Raw genomic sequence first — 15,531 nt, forward strand, 5'->3', positions numbered from 1 at the left:
TTGAAGGTTGGCAAGTAATAATAATAATAATAATAATAATAATAATAATAATAATATTAATAATATCATCCATGAGGAAATGAATGTACATTGTCCCATTCTCTACTCATCCATACACATTAAAAACAATAATTTCATTTTATATCAGCATAGTGTATAGGGATAAGCAATGGAAACATGCATTTAGTGATTCTCCCACCAGGGAGAAACATGGACATTGATATTTGAGAAAATGTTACCTATAATGTTAGAAGCATTTTTATCCCGCAAAGTTTTCCATAATTCTTTACTAAGTACTAATCTGCATATTGATACACTATTCTAGGAAACATGATCATTGATATTTTGCAGGGTAAATATCAACACGACACCAGCAACAAATACCTTTACCTACCCTTTTTGGGGCTATTGACCTTAAAAGAGACTGGCTGCAATCCAGTGAAATCAATTAACAACCAATTATACAATTCAATTTTCAGGTTAACGAAAGTGCAGTTCAGTTTTCCGGTATCACAACCAATCTTTTCCTACAGTCGAGAGAGTAATGGTAGTTTTAAATAATATTTTAATATTAATTTAATCATTCAAAGAAAAAATTACTCATTTGTTCAATATCCTTCGCATATAGCTTGTAAGGACATCGTTTTACCCGCCGTGCTTCCTCCCCCTGGACTCTTTTCTGTATATTGTAACTTTATTATTTATTCCACACAGTGGATTGCTGTTTAACAATGTTGCGCTCTTTAAGAGCTTCACATCCATGTATAATATTGTATGTTTCATTAGGCTATCGCCTTGGTATTTTATATTTACATTTGAATGAAAACACACATGATTGTGGTGGTTGGAAATGTCCCCCCCCCCCCCCCCCCGGCCTACTTATCCGTTAGCACCCTGTAATATAGTGACCGTTGCATGTTCAGTAAATTGCCAGTTTCTCTCTCTTCGTCTTGTTCTCCTCACAATTTAATTAACTCTAAACCCGCAATATTTACTACTCTTGTTTATCCTTAGTTTATTAACCTAAGTTATCAACAAGAACAAGGGAATAAAACAAGTCTTACTCGATGAGTAGTCAAGGTTCAATACAAAATTAATAAACAATTGATTTGGTAATCAGAATGGGAAGGATTGCCAGATTGAAACACAGCTGTGCCATAAATCATTTGAGTGTGAATAGCTACATTGCCAGGCAAGATTTTAATTGAATAACTCTTATCTTAACTTGTCATATGATTCTGGCTCTAATATTCATATTCTATTTATCTTGTATTGCTATACTGAATTTCAATTATCTGGACATTGTCCAATTATTATGTTGCTTTTCAATAAGGGTCAGTTTGCAACAAATATATCAATAACAACAAGTAGAGCCGTTTCTAGTCTACCATAGGACAAATGGCTATAGGTAGTAGGTTGACTAAGGCACCAGCCCCCCGTTGAGATACTATGACGTCTTTTGACTAGCCAGACAGTGCTACATTGGACCCTTCTATCTGGTTACGGTTCATTCTCCCTTTGCCTACACATACACCGAATAGTCTGGCCTATTCTTTACATATTCTCCTCTGTCCTCACACCTGACAACACTGAGATTACCAAACAATTCTTCTTCATCCAAGGGGTTACTGCACTGTAATTATTCGGTGGCCACTTTCATCTTGCTAAGGGTAGAAAACACTCTTTAGCTATGGTAAGCAGTTCTTCAAGGAGAAGGACACTCCAATATCCAACCATTGTTCTCTAGTCTTGGATAGGTGTCATAGCCTCTGTACCATGGTCGTCAATTGTCTTTAGTTAGTTCTCTTGCTTGAGGGTACACTCAAGCACTCTATTCTATCTAATTTCTTTTCCTCTTGTTTTGTTAAAGTTTATATAGTTTTTAGAGCCGCTATTTATTTTGATGTTACTCTTCTTAAATTATTTTATTCTCCCTTTTTTCCCTTCCCTCACTGGGCTATTTTCCCTGTTGCAGCCCATTGGCTTATAGCATCCTGCTTCTCCAACTGAGGTTGTACCTTAGCAAGTAATGATAATAATATGTCTTTTGTCATATCTGATGTTTGGCCATTTTCATCGTCCCACTAACCACTGCAGATTGGTGATGGTGCGATACTTTAGTCTGATCACCCACAACAAACCAACCTAGTATAGGTGGCCCTGACTAGTACACCTTTGCTGATCATGGCGACACACAAACCCTTTCACCACGTTCAGGTCTCTCCACTTGGAAAGGGGATAAAATGTAAGCAGTGAGGTATATCAAAGCTACAAATAGAAATGTTTTCGACAAATTTATTCGAATAAATTCTAGAGAGAGGAGAGAGAGGAGAGAGGAGAGAGAGAGAGGAGAGAGAGAGAGGGAGAGAGAGAGAGAGAGAGAGAGAGTATATTATAGCCATTCTTTTCCCATTACAATCTCCAAAATATTTTTATCCTTCGTGTTTAACCATGCCAAAACAATTTCTGGATTTCAGGCAAGTGTTTCGTAGCCCTTAAATTCTTATGAACGTAAAACTACTTCAAACAATCAATGTGTTTTCCTTTAGTAGTGCCGAAATGTCATCTCAATCGAGGAGAGCACATGCTTAAATGAGCTAAACGCTCAGAGACTTCGTCGTTCTTTCACTCTTTCAACCTTTGCGTGGCTACGAAATTATTCAGAAATTAACCCTCCTCTGAACAATTTCTCCCACCCGAGCCGCTCTTCCATTAACACCTCTCTCTCTCCTCTCTCTCTCTCTCTCCTCTCTCTCTCTCTCTCTCTCTCTCTCTCTCCTCTCTCTCTCTCTCTCTCTCTCTCTGTCTTTCCTTTATTAATTTGCTTCAGTTTTTCAGTTGTAAGATTTTTTATTCTTTTTTAGTTCATACCAACATGATACTTTGCTCAAATATAAGCAAGTGCATATACTGTAGTATGCAAGAGAATGAAACCTAAGCCATTCTTTAAACAAAGATATAATTTTTTCATGTATGTAAGTAATTTGTTTATTTTTTCAAGTTTTTTTTTTCGTCTCTCTGATGATCCTATTTCTCTGATTACTTTATATTTCAAATAACATAAAACGCATACGAACATGTAAAATAAGGCTAAATATATATAAAAGCTCTCCATCACACAAAGTGACATGGAAAATGGTTACCCTTAATGTAGCACACTATCATTGTCAATATATCCACTTATTCACTGTTACCCACGTCAATAGATGGCGCTGTTATGCCATGGTACTCTTTCCTGCACATGGCGGTGTTGTAAATCATGGAGTCTGGAGACCTATTTTTTTCTTTATAGAGAGACTACAAAGTTGTGTGATCCTTGGAAGATCAAGAAACTACTTCGCGAAGAATGTCGGGATTTGGTGTTAGTTGGTATTGAAAGTGAAGTGAGTTACGAGGTAAGGAAAGACAATTGGTTTGTGTGGTGAATAGCAGGTTGTGAAGCCTTTTTTTTGTGATCGGTTGGACAAGTACAGTTTTGCCAAGCTTTTCATCCATCATAAAGCTGATAGTTACCGAGTTGCTGTATCAAGACTTTTGTACTTGTGCGTTGGTTCACTTTTTCTGTTTGTCACACACGGTAACTATGATCTCTGCAAGATCTAAAACACTATATCGTACATTCTTAGGTGTTCAACATATTATTCAGTGCAGTTAGTGTTCGTGTATGCAATCTGGCTGTTGATACGATCCAGTGTTATGGCCTAGGTTGCTAAGTAAAGGGGTTAAATTTTAAACTTTCTTTCCTTCAGTCTGGTTTTTATTATGAATTTAAAGGAGCCTCCTGTGGCATGCGATAAACAAAACTGCACAATTCCTAAATCCGGTAACTTCGTCAACAATGATATCCGTGGGTAGTAAATAGATACAAAATAGTGTTATTTTAAAGATCTATTCAATATTGAGAGTTCCAATTACATGCCCAATGTACTATTATAATTAAGTGCTGTACTATAATTAGGCTAAGGCTCGTTAATATTGCCTACTAAAGTAATTTCGATTGTAGTTTCAAAACTCTAAAGTCACGATGTCCATAATTCTAATGTGACATTTCCATACACTTGACAAAATGAAAAAAATTATGTACCTTTACTGGTTATCTTCTATATTGGAATATGCAATATAAGCGAGTGTTATTTCGTTAGCAGTGAATGTTTAGGGTTTAAACTTTATTATAGTCTGATAATGGGAAACGGAAGGAAAGTCGGTGTTCGAACAGAGGCTAGAGTTGAACAAGTCACCAAGTGTTCATTTAAGCTTGTTTAGCAGTTTTTTTTTTTTTTTTTTTCTTTTTTCTTTTTTTTTTTTATATACTGCCAGTTAGACCAATATTAGAGTACTATGACAACCTTTTTTCTAGTGCTGCACAGATTGAAGTTTAATGTTTATACCGAATAATAGTAAAAGCTATTCTTATCCGCTTAATGGTGCTTGTTACTTTGAATCAATAATTATTGGGATATACAAAAAGTGCTGTTATGGTGTTAAAATTATCTGTGCATTCTAGAGTTTCTTCAATGAATAGTATCGTAATTTGAAAGCTGTTTTGCCCACAGGGGTCTTAAGATGTGTAAACGACCTACATTGTGTGAATGACCTAATTAATTTTGTGGACACTACATTTACGTTAAGAGAAACTTGGTTAAACTGTGTTATTAGTATGGTAAACGGTACGCATTTTGGACCAAGTCCATCTACCACATAGGCCTTGTCCCACTTTCTACGAAACTTAGTGTTCCACTTAGCACCAAGCTTCTGGAATCGAATAATTAAAACAAGTGATCCCACAACGTAAGTGTTGATTGATATAGTTTTTGTAATGGAAGTAATGTTAAATGTATAATTAGGTTGCTATAGGGAATAGGTATATTTGAAATTGACTCGTGTTGAGAGAGAACTATCGTTGTGACAGATAGCCAAGCCAGGTTTGGCTATTGGGTGTGATAGTGTGTGCTGAAAAATAAGATCCCTTCACAAATGGAGAAGACATAGTGCAGAAACTTAACTATACATTAATGCAGTATCGATAGTATTGAAGCAGTCAAGCTGCTTTTCAGACCACCTCTGCCCTTGATAAATTTTTACTTTTTACTAAAGAGCCATGCTTTCATATTAACCATCGGTTGAGGACCATGCATTCACTTTACTTGACAAGCGGTGGAGGAACGTAAGGGAATGGTCTAATATGAGGGAATAGTTGAAAAGGCTTGGCAGTAGTTCAAGGTTTTGAAATATTTTGCCAAGTGTATAACTAGATATCTCTCTAGACTATCCATGAATTGGAAACTGCCAAATTGTATACACCGCATCAAACTACCAGTGATACTATTGAAGACTTTCCTTACCATTGAAGATCCTGCTGAATCGAAAAAAGGTAATATACTTGACTATAAGGTTTAATTATATTTGGTATTTTTGCATTTTAGTTGTCAAAAAAATTATTCATGTTAAACAAAGGTTATAATGTTTTTATTAAACTGCCAAGGATTGCTATTACGGGAAAGTAAATTTGAAATGCATGTTACAGCTATTTTTCATAAAACTTCAGATTTCCCACATTTCTTCAATTTTCATTTTTAAGGAAACTAGTTTCACTTAATACTATTAGTGTTACTAATCACTTAATTGACATCATAATACGAGGCCCATGTGGTTAACGAGCAGTGTGTAACTTTAGCTTGTCTGAACCTATGAGTGAGCGCTTAAATGACCGAAGAGCTATAACAAAGGAAAATCAAATTGAACGTGATAAATAATTTAAAATAACTCCAAAATAAAGTACCCCATGTGGATAATGTACATTATCAAAATCTTAATTTTCCAAAAAAATCTAATTGTTTGAAAAGTGTCTTGTACAGAGGGGATTAATTACCTTTTTAAGAGTCACTAAGTCTTGTAAACTGTTGTGCATGATCACTTAGTTTTTGATGACTTAGATGACGGGGTAAGTCTGATAGGTAGTATATTTCAATCGTTGGAGATTTCCACAAAATCTAACAAAGCATATTGACGAAGCATCATTACATATACTTGCTCAGAGGGCTAAGCAGTACCGCTCGAGCGCTCGCAAGAACAAGATTTTAGAGTTGTATCGTTGTGCATTGTGAATTCACGAACCTTTTATAATAGTGAGAAAATCCCATGTACCGTTCTCTGTCCGTCGACATGGGACAACAGCAATGGCTGTTAAATCTCGATCTGAGCTATGTCAGAGCAAAACCTAATTGAGGAAAATTATGAATTAAATAACTTAAAAATTTCAGCTCTCGGGATTAACACTTGCTAGTGAATATTGCTCCACTTGCTGAGCAAGGATAATTTTTAGTTTAAAGTTTTGAACAAAGCCATTTTAGAGGTAGTGTTATTTAGTGTACCAGAATTCAGGTTAATAAGATCTAATAATGAGGCTTGTGTAGTGACATGGGACATGGCTGCAAATGACACTTTGTGAAATGATTGATATATATTTATTTCAAATCTGATATTTTCTATGAATTTGCAGTTTTCTATGAAGTCCAGATAAAACTCAGCAGCTCAGTGTTTAGTTTCAGCAATATTAATTTGGTTTTAATTACTTAACTTACAATGCGTTTTATGATTGGTGGAAAAAATTTATTTAAATAACAAACTAGACTGGTGTAAGGTTTAAGCTGTTTAGTATGCTAATGACTAAACCTAGTGCAAACCCATAACTTTTCAGTGATGGTAGGAGACCCATCATAACTCGTTAACTATAAATTTCTACCAGAAATAAGTTCCTTTCAAAACGCCATATAAAACATACTTCTTATTTTCTACATGATTTATTGCACTACGTTGTTCTACATATGTAAAAAAAAAAAAAAATTATTTAAATCTGATCGAGAAGTGATGTTGCCTTGAAGGTTTTCAGAAAAGTTAGTGTATGCATAGTATTCAAGGAAACTCACTTTTTATATTGTCAGTAATGTCCATAATGCACTTTTCTTGCAAAGAATGTATTGCCAAAGCATACTGAAAAGCTTATGCAAAGTGAGTTTTGGGCAATGCTTTCTCTTTCAGCTAAGTGTATTTTGAGCTATTTCAGACTTGAAACTGCATTTTTTAAAGACAGGCAGTTTCTTAATGAAAACCAGTTTTGTTAATATGCTATGGTTCCCTTATTGGGTGCTTGCTGTAGCTGTCCCTGTGAATTTACCCCATGTTCAGTCCCTGCAGTTTAAATCAAAACCATAGATCCCTTAAATCCCCATTGGCAGGCATTTCAGATTTTGGTGGTATGTGGATAACTACCCAATGTAGTGGGAAGCTCTCCTGTCTGCGGAGACATCTGCCGATGGGTTTAACATTAAGCTGGTAGCTAAAGCTACTTTCCCCACCAGATATCAGTGGCAGTGTCCCCTTTGACAAAAGTGGTAAAGGCATGGGGGTGTTCCTTCCATTGCCATGGACCGTAGTGGTTATTCCCACCCTCACCATGATAAAGTGCGGCATTAGCTGGCAGATACACTTCTGGGACTTAAAGGTGTCGAGCTTAATTTTGTGCATAAATCTGCCTAAATGGTGAGTCAGCCAGTGTTACCCACTTCCCTTCCTGTGCTTTAGTGTTAGCTACCCCATTCCCATACCTGTCACCACAATGAGTCTGAGCCTGTAAGACCTCACTCTTTTGACTCTTCTTATGGCAGTTCCGCAGGCCATTGAGCGTTTGCTTTCTACGCTGTGATAGTGTCAGTGTTGTGCTTCCTATTGAAGCAACTTTTTATAAGAATTTATGCATATCTTTACAAAACTAGCTTGTAGTTTATAAAGGTCTAGTTTTCAGATTAGTTTTAGTATATGCTAGTTTTTCTTCAAAAGGACACTAGTTATTTATAACTTCATAAACCTCTTTAAATATTTACTAGTTTTTTTTTTTTTTATAGGTTGTATGTGGACGTTGTTTAGCATAGTATGTAATTATGCCATTAGTTGTATAGAATATCTTCTTGTTCTTCAGTGATTTCCTAAACTTGTAAAATAAGTGACATGCTAACACTATAAAGCATGATTCCCTATGCTACTTAGATAGTGAAATGACTGGAAATACATATACTGTACTGTATTGATAACCTATTGATATATTTTAGCTATTGGCTTGCAACAGAGGCGAAGGTGTATGTGATGACCATAACTATAAAGTATTCTACTTTTCGCTTCCCCTAACTTACTGTAGTAGAGGTGTGCCAAATCGAAGTGTTGCTCCAAATAAGATGCTAGTGAAAAGTTTGACTGAATACTGCAGACTAAAGATTTGACTAACTTTTACTGAGTTAATGCCCATAACATCTGGCAAGTTGAATGGGTTACTTAAAGGATTTTAAGTTTATTAATCCTTAATTGATATTATGAATTTACCATAATTTACTTTAATTTACTTTAATTTACTTACTGTTTTTTAATACTTTATATCACATTGTTCACAATGGACAAATATTAATAATCACTTACCTACTACTTTCAACAGGTACTAGGATTCTAAGACATAGGCATTTACCAAATCGTATGATTTTATTCAGATGCACACTTGCATTCCTACAGAAGAACACCTGAAACTGCACAATGCTCTAGGAATATCTTTGCATACAACAAGTGGAAAGGGAATTACTGCTCGGTATCTTCTCGGGTAAGTGGCTGCATTTTTCCAACAGACTATTCCTAGGAAATCTTTCACTCTTGATCTAATGAAGATGGTTTATAAAAAAAAGCTATGCAAGGCATAACAGAGGTCTATGTTCCAAAATGGTCCTCGTTCTCATTAGAATGTTTCTGGTTTAGCCAGATGTTATTAAACTTTACTTGTCAACTGAAACTGTTGTTAATGTCATTCTTAAAAAGTTGTCTTCAAATACCTATGCTTAACTAACTTGCTCATGCAAGTACATCTGTTGAAGAATTAACCCTTATCTCTGGTCACTGAGTAGTTTTGAAATGTTATTCCACTAGTTGGTTGGAAATTTAATGGCTTGATGGGGTACAAGAGGAGGCTCCTTAACACTCTGGCATAAGAGGCCAGAACTAATGGGATTAAAATTGCATGGTAGGCAAAGCGTAGACTGATACTCTATTAAACTACCCAAGGTAAAACTTCATCTCTTCCCAACCGAAATCTGTCTCGGCAGTTACTCTTATCACCTGTGCAAGATTCTAGAAGCAAACCAGTTGGCCGTATATTCACTAAATTGATTTGTTTGCTTTGAGCATGTAAGGAAAATTCTGAAGTTTTTATCTCTAAATTAGAATGGGTATCCACACCTTGAAGTCTTCTTAAGGGAAAATTCATAGCAGCTGAACAAAAAGTATTTTTGCCAATAGGTTGTAGTACAAAATTATTAATTTCGGTTAATGCAGTCGAGTCCTTGTAGATAGTATTAAAATACTACTAGCAGTAGGTGGGTGTCCTTTGTCTTAAGCATTCAGTCATCTCCCATGATTATCTGTAAAATAGCCTTCTTTTTTTTGCAGTCAATGTGTCGACATCCCGAAAAGAAATTTACCATGTCAGCTCTTATTAGAGCTCCTGGACACTTGGAAGCATTACAATGTCAGCTCTTACCAGGCCTCCTGGACACTTTGAAGCAATCCCGAAAAGAAATTTACAGTGTGTGCTCTTACCCGAGCTCCTGGACACTTTGAAGCAACCAATTTGAAGTCGATACAGGTATCCGAAATGAACCCTACTTGTGTAGACCTTAAAGCCATAAAGGCTTCGTACAATCTGAAGAAATTACTCCCAACTCATCATATGGCAAGTATAGTGATAGTTTCAGATGTGATTTTAGTTTGATTGTGAAATCCACTTGATGGTGCTGTAATGTGTTTGGTACTTTAATTTTAATGGTACTGTATTGTTAGTGAAGTACTTAGTGAAGTTCCTAGCAAAAAAAGTTCAAGAGTATTTTCTTGGCCGAAATGGGAAACTTCAGTCAATGACAGTGAAGGCCGGCACCATAGAGAGCCGCCCACAAAAAAAAATTGTTTTTTTGCCAATTGTTATAAGTCATTTTAATTTATAGTAATTAGTTAGGTTTATAGTCTAGTTCAAAGGTAAATTTAGTCGTACACAAGAGCTATAAAGTAAAAATTGTAGGTTGCATTCAATTACTATACATTTAAGTGTTAGGTTTCTGATCTCTTTATAGCTTAAACAATGCCAATTTTGAAGTTACACGGCATGGATAGTGCCTGAGGACCACAGTGTTGCTGACAACCTTATGGATGACAGGGACACGCATAACTTACTTTCTTGATAGTTAGGAGAAAGATTTTATTCAGTCTTCTGCTTTTAGCACTAAACAGGTTAATAGGAGGTATAATTTTTCACTTATGGAAACGGATTACCATTGTGTAAGTTCTTTTACTTGCCTCTTGTATTTTGATTTATAGATATATAGCTACATACACAATCTCAAGCTTGCAACACATTCACATGCTGTTCACTTTTCATTTACTGTTTTAATTTTATATTTGTTTCAGCTAGTGAAGTCAGTGTTTACTACATATACCAATGGAAGATGATGCATAAGTTACTCAGACCTTGAAATATCCAGTGGAAGAGCCTCGGTATTTATTCTAATTCTGTGCATTACCCTTACGAGTAAAGAATATACAGAATAATCTGTATTTCAGAGTAGCATGTTTAGTGACTTGTACAATAAGGCTACTCGTTAGTTTTTTGGGGCCCATTTGTATGGTGCTAGTTTACTTATCTAGTATGGTGGATCACAGGTAATCAGGAATTAATTTAAGTTGCTGACTTTAAATTTAGCTTTCACTTAAAGCAACTAGTTTGAATCTGCACTTTTAATTCTATGAAAATTTAGAAGGATAATGGATGTTCTTCAAACCATGACTCCTTCACTAAGGATACAGGCTCAATAGCTCTTGGTCACACTTTAAATCAATCTGTTATGAGTTCATAGTGGAGCCACAACTGGTAACTTGAATCAGCATATATGAAAGACAGGAAAGTCTTATAGCCTTTGTAAGATCTGAAGTACTCAAAGAATCTTTTTCTGTATGCAAAAGCCACTTTGTCTTAAAAAGAGTACTTGGACCTAATATACACTGGCATATGTGCACTGCTTGGGTTATCTATCTAACCTTAGTTAAAGAACCAGTTAAAGAAATAGTTTGTCAGATTTTAAAGAATTTCTTAAGGGAGAATCTCATTATATTAAAGAACCAAAAAACTACTACTTAACATCTTTAGGGCGGTCCATTGGATGAGGTCGAACACTGACGAAGAGAAAAATTTTTTCATCATCTGTCCAGAAAACTAGTCATAATGGTGTCATTAATGAGCACCCCATTGACCAGCTGCTAGCTTTCCTTTCATATCAGAGGTACTATGAGACTGCATATGCCTTGGACTTCATTGCTTACAATTCATGGATCCTGTGAGAGGCTTGGTTTGGCATTCCAATGCAATGGAAACCACTTGTGTGCAATAACTTTAAGAATAATAGCAGGACAATTGCAAAGAATTCCCTTGAACCTAATGACCCTACACCTATGCATGGCCAACGAACTACCATACAGTAAGGTACCTCTTCTGACAAAGCCTTGAGATTACTTTTCTACCAATCTAAATTTCACCAGATCAGTTAGATTTGTGGCGAGTGGTGGATATTCACTATCTTACAGACTGAGAACTATTCGTTCTTTTACAAAACTTTATTTATTGTAATTTTCGTTTGCTGTAATTTTCGTTTGCAAGTTATTTTAGTTTAATATCAAAACCATAGCCATAATTAACTAGTAAATGACATTAAATTTAGTAGTAGAGCATTAAATAGTTAAAATTTTGCCATAGCTAGTGATTCTTATAACAAATAATTGGAAGTAATAAAACTTAGAAATAAAATAGTTTAAAGAGTAAGTATTGGCATTTTACTAAGAAATTTGGTCCCTAAGTATCTCGTGGACAGAGCATGGTTTCTTTAATATTAGTTTGTCATTAAGTAATTCAATTAAGCATTTTAGAATGCACATGAATGAAATTGCCCTAACATATTAATAGGCCTGGGTAAAGACAGTTGAACGAAACTGATTTGTTAAAGAGAATGTGTCACACTGACCATTAAAGTTTAGGAGGCAAAGACTTAGTACCTTCATCATGTTTAGTTAAAGATTCTAGCAGTGTCTGCAAAGCTCTAAGCAGTCTTATAATTCTACTTAGAGCTCCAGCCTTTATTTCTAGGTTAAAAGGTTTGGCTACCCCGATATATATTCAGTGTTATGGTGAACCTTGCAGAGGGTGTCTCTAGAGTATGAAGCTTGAAAGGGCTGCAACTTTCCAGCTTTTGAGCTCTGCATTCAGATAATAAAACCTATACAGCATGGGTATTAGATTAGGTAAACTGTAAACACAATCAACATTGTAAGGATTTTTTCATAGTCACAAATCTTAATTCAAATTTACTCCAGTCTGCCACAACGTTGCTGTTAGAATTCTTAACTGCATTTAAGTTTTTTTTTTAGACATGCTGTTTGACTGTGAATTCTTATCTTACAGTGAAAGTTCTGCTCGCAGCTGTACCAAGAACCAAAAAATACTGAATATTCTGGGAGCGAAACCTTCAAAACCGAGGAAGTTTTTAATGGATTGACTGGTGACTCTACTAATGGTGGGAAGGGAAGAAACTCCTTCCATGGATTCAGATTCCACAGTTAAAACTAAGATTCCTAGAGTGCTGCAGCAACTAAAGCAGGTAAAGATATTAAGATTCCTAGAGTGCTGCAGCAACTAAAGCAGGTAAAGATATTTAAACCAAGCTCCATCTGATATTTCTTAATCATTCACTTATATTTTTCAACCGATCCAAAATTGTTGAGCCAACACTTAGATGATCTTACTTCTGGGCATAATTTCTGTGCCTTAAAACAAAACATTATATAAGCTCCATCTGACTAAAATCTTGCTTTCAACTGATCTTGAATTGAGCAAACATTTATTCATTCTTTTGGCTTTATTTCCATGCCTTAAAAGTGAAAATTTATACTTTTCTAATTTTCTGCAGGCTTCTGTGGATCATGCTGAACCCTAGTGCAGGCGACATTTTGCCAGCCCTGGTATATGGCTCAATCAAACTTCTTGCAACCTCTTATCAAACATGCTGATCACACAACACTGAAAACAACGCTGAGGACTGAAACTGCTAGATCTTCCGTCTGCCTTGTGGAAATCTTGCTTGTCCTGCAAGGAACTACAAAAATTTCCCCTCGCTTTTATGAAGAATCTTTTACCTTCTATGGAGAATCCAGCTACCTGCTTTGGAGAATCTGATCTGTACATCATGTCTATCTTGTCCATAGAAATAGATTGGCAGTTGGGAAGCTTCAAAGTGGCCTCCCTGACCTGTCAAATGTATGTCTTGTGTGAATCATAAGATTTTCTTAAACTATTTTTTTGGTGTCCTTACTCATTAACTGAACTTGTAATCTTTGTCCTTGTACGTATTCTAACTTTTTTTTTGCAACATTTTCGTTAAACTATAAAATTGGAATTTAAGTTCAGATGTAAAGTCTCATAATTTAAGTGGATAGCAAGCAAAATTAATTCTAGGATGTTTGGTTATTGTGTAATCTTGCGCATTGCAATAATAAATATGCCCTGAAAGGCTTAGCATAGTCAAGAGGGAAAGGGCTAGTAGCCTGCATCTCCCCTGTGACATTTACAATAATTGCCAGCCTTCATTTCTTGATCATATTAACATGCTAAGAGACTAAATAGTTGAAGTGTTAAAGCTTACGAAATTCATAACTGGGGAACGAAACTCCTCAACACTGACATTAATTTAGGTTAATCTTGTACAGGTAAAACCGGAGGTAGGAGTTTTTAAAGAATATTTACTAGATAAATTTAATTCTTTCAACGATTTGTAACTTCATAAGAAAACTTTTTAGCCTATATAATATTTATCACTGTTTGTTTCGTCACTGCAGTTGCATAAATACCAGAGACTACAAGAAAGTTATTTGATCTCTTGTAGTTTTTAGAATATTTAATAAAAATCTAAACCTTGGAAAAAAGTCTTGCTAAAGTTTCACATTATGTATTACAGTAAACTTTAAATTTATTTGTCTTGGTTGGTTACTTCTATTCTTGAAATACAGAAAGGTTGATAATATATATTGGGTTTGCTAGGAGGTAAATATCTTCTATAACTGTTATACTGCAATAAAATTGTATAGCTTTAGCAAATGTTTGTTGCTTATTAAAGTAAATAAAGGTATGTTCTAGAATTGCCAGTAACTCTTGTGTATTTCCAATAATGGTTGTTGTCTAGGATAAGCCGAATGAATTAATAAACTAAAAGTGGTATATAACTGAATATTCGAATTTTTCCAGAAATCATTTTGTCCCTAATGTATATAATACATAAATTATATAAAACATGTTGATGAGAATATCAATTGCTGAAAAACTTTTAAGTCTCCTTTGTAATTATCAGGACCTAATGAGCCCTGGGAATAACTGGTCAGGAGTACGTAGAGTACAAAGTCGAGACTATAAGTGCAGAAGTAAATTTTTGGCAAAAATTCTTACTAAGATTATTCTTATTTACCTACATTGTCTTGCTATTCTCCAATCCTCCCAAGTTTACAGAATCTATTTATTCAAAAGTTGAAGCTTTGTTACAAATACAGTGCAGTAATAGTGTACATATCCCCTCTTAAATCACTATAAAACTATCTACATTTCAATTAGTGTTGAGTTATTAGTCCATGTTAATCATTTTTTTTTTAAATAAGCTTTAACAAATAAGTTTTTTTCACATTAATCATATCAGACTGTGGTATAATACTAGAGAAGCTTTATGCATAATAGGTGTTTAATACTGGACACTGACTGGTCTTATATTACAAGTAGTCTTTGACCCATGAAATTACTATTTGTGAATGATAGTAAGAATAAACTTGAGTGTTTGTATAGTCGAACGAGGTGTATGCAGTAAGTTTCATCCACTCATAAAGTAGAGCAACTTACATTAGGTACAAAACGGAATATGGAAATATCACTCGAAACTGTCGATTACATAAAGATATTACTGTCGCACTACATTTTAGCAGAGTAAAAAGAGTGTAGAATGGTCATAACTGGCCAGCACATTATTCCAGAAGTAACTTTATAACATTACGGTTTTTTTATATATGGCCAGTATACATGTTATTTATATGGCTATGAATGGTTTCTAACCATAAAACTAGGTTTGGGTCATTATCCTATATCTAAATTTAGAGAAGACTTTACTGTACAAAAAACATTGAATTGATTGTGGGTAGAAACAGGTTTACAGCTTCATCCACAGTCTGAGCCCATGGGGGCTAAGATGCGTCTAGTAGATGATCAGACACTCTTTCAAACGGAACTTGAAGTATCAATGCGGTGGAATGGTTACTATGTAAGGCAAAGGTATTAAAGTAATGTGTTAAAACAGTTGAAATTGTAACAAAGTAGTAACAAATGAAGTTTCCTACCATCGTTATAATGATCACAATATTTGGAGGATA

The 15,531-nt window shown here is 35.0% G+C and overlaps 1 long non-coding RNA gene across 1 annotated transcript; it reads left to right on the plus strand.

Annotated features, from left to right (window-relative positions):
• The first annotated feature begins 3,263 nt into the window (after positions 1–3,263).
• On the plus strand, positions 3,264–13,157 carry LOC137645640 (uncharacterized). The gene is made up of 6 exons (XR_011045323.1): positions 3,264–3,395; positions 8,483–8,641; positions 9,481–9,676; positions 10,496–10,578; positions 12,533–12,728; positions 13,038–13,157. It is a non-coding gene; the product is annotated as an uncharacterized lncRNA (long non-coding RNA).
• The last annotated feature ends 2,374 nt before the right edge of the window (positions 13,158–15,531 follow it).

Source organism: Palaemon carinicauda, chromosome 1 (assembly GCF_036898095.1).
Source record: "Palaemon carinicauda isolate YSFRI2023 chromosome 1, ASM3689809v2, whole genome shotgun sequence".
In the NCBI taxonomy this organism is placed as follows: Eukaryota; Metazoa; Arthropoda; class Malacostraca; order Decapoda; family Palaemonidae; genus Palaemon; species Palaemon carinicauda.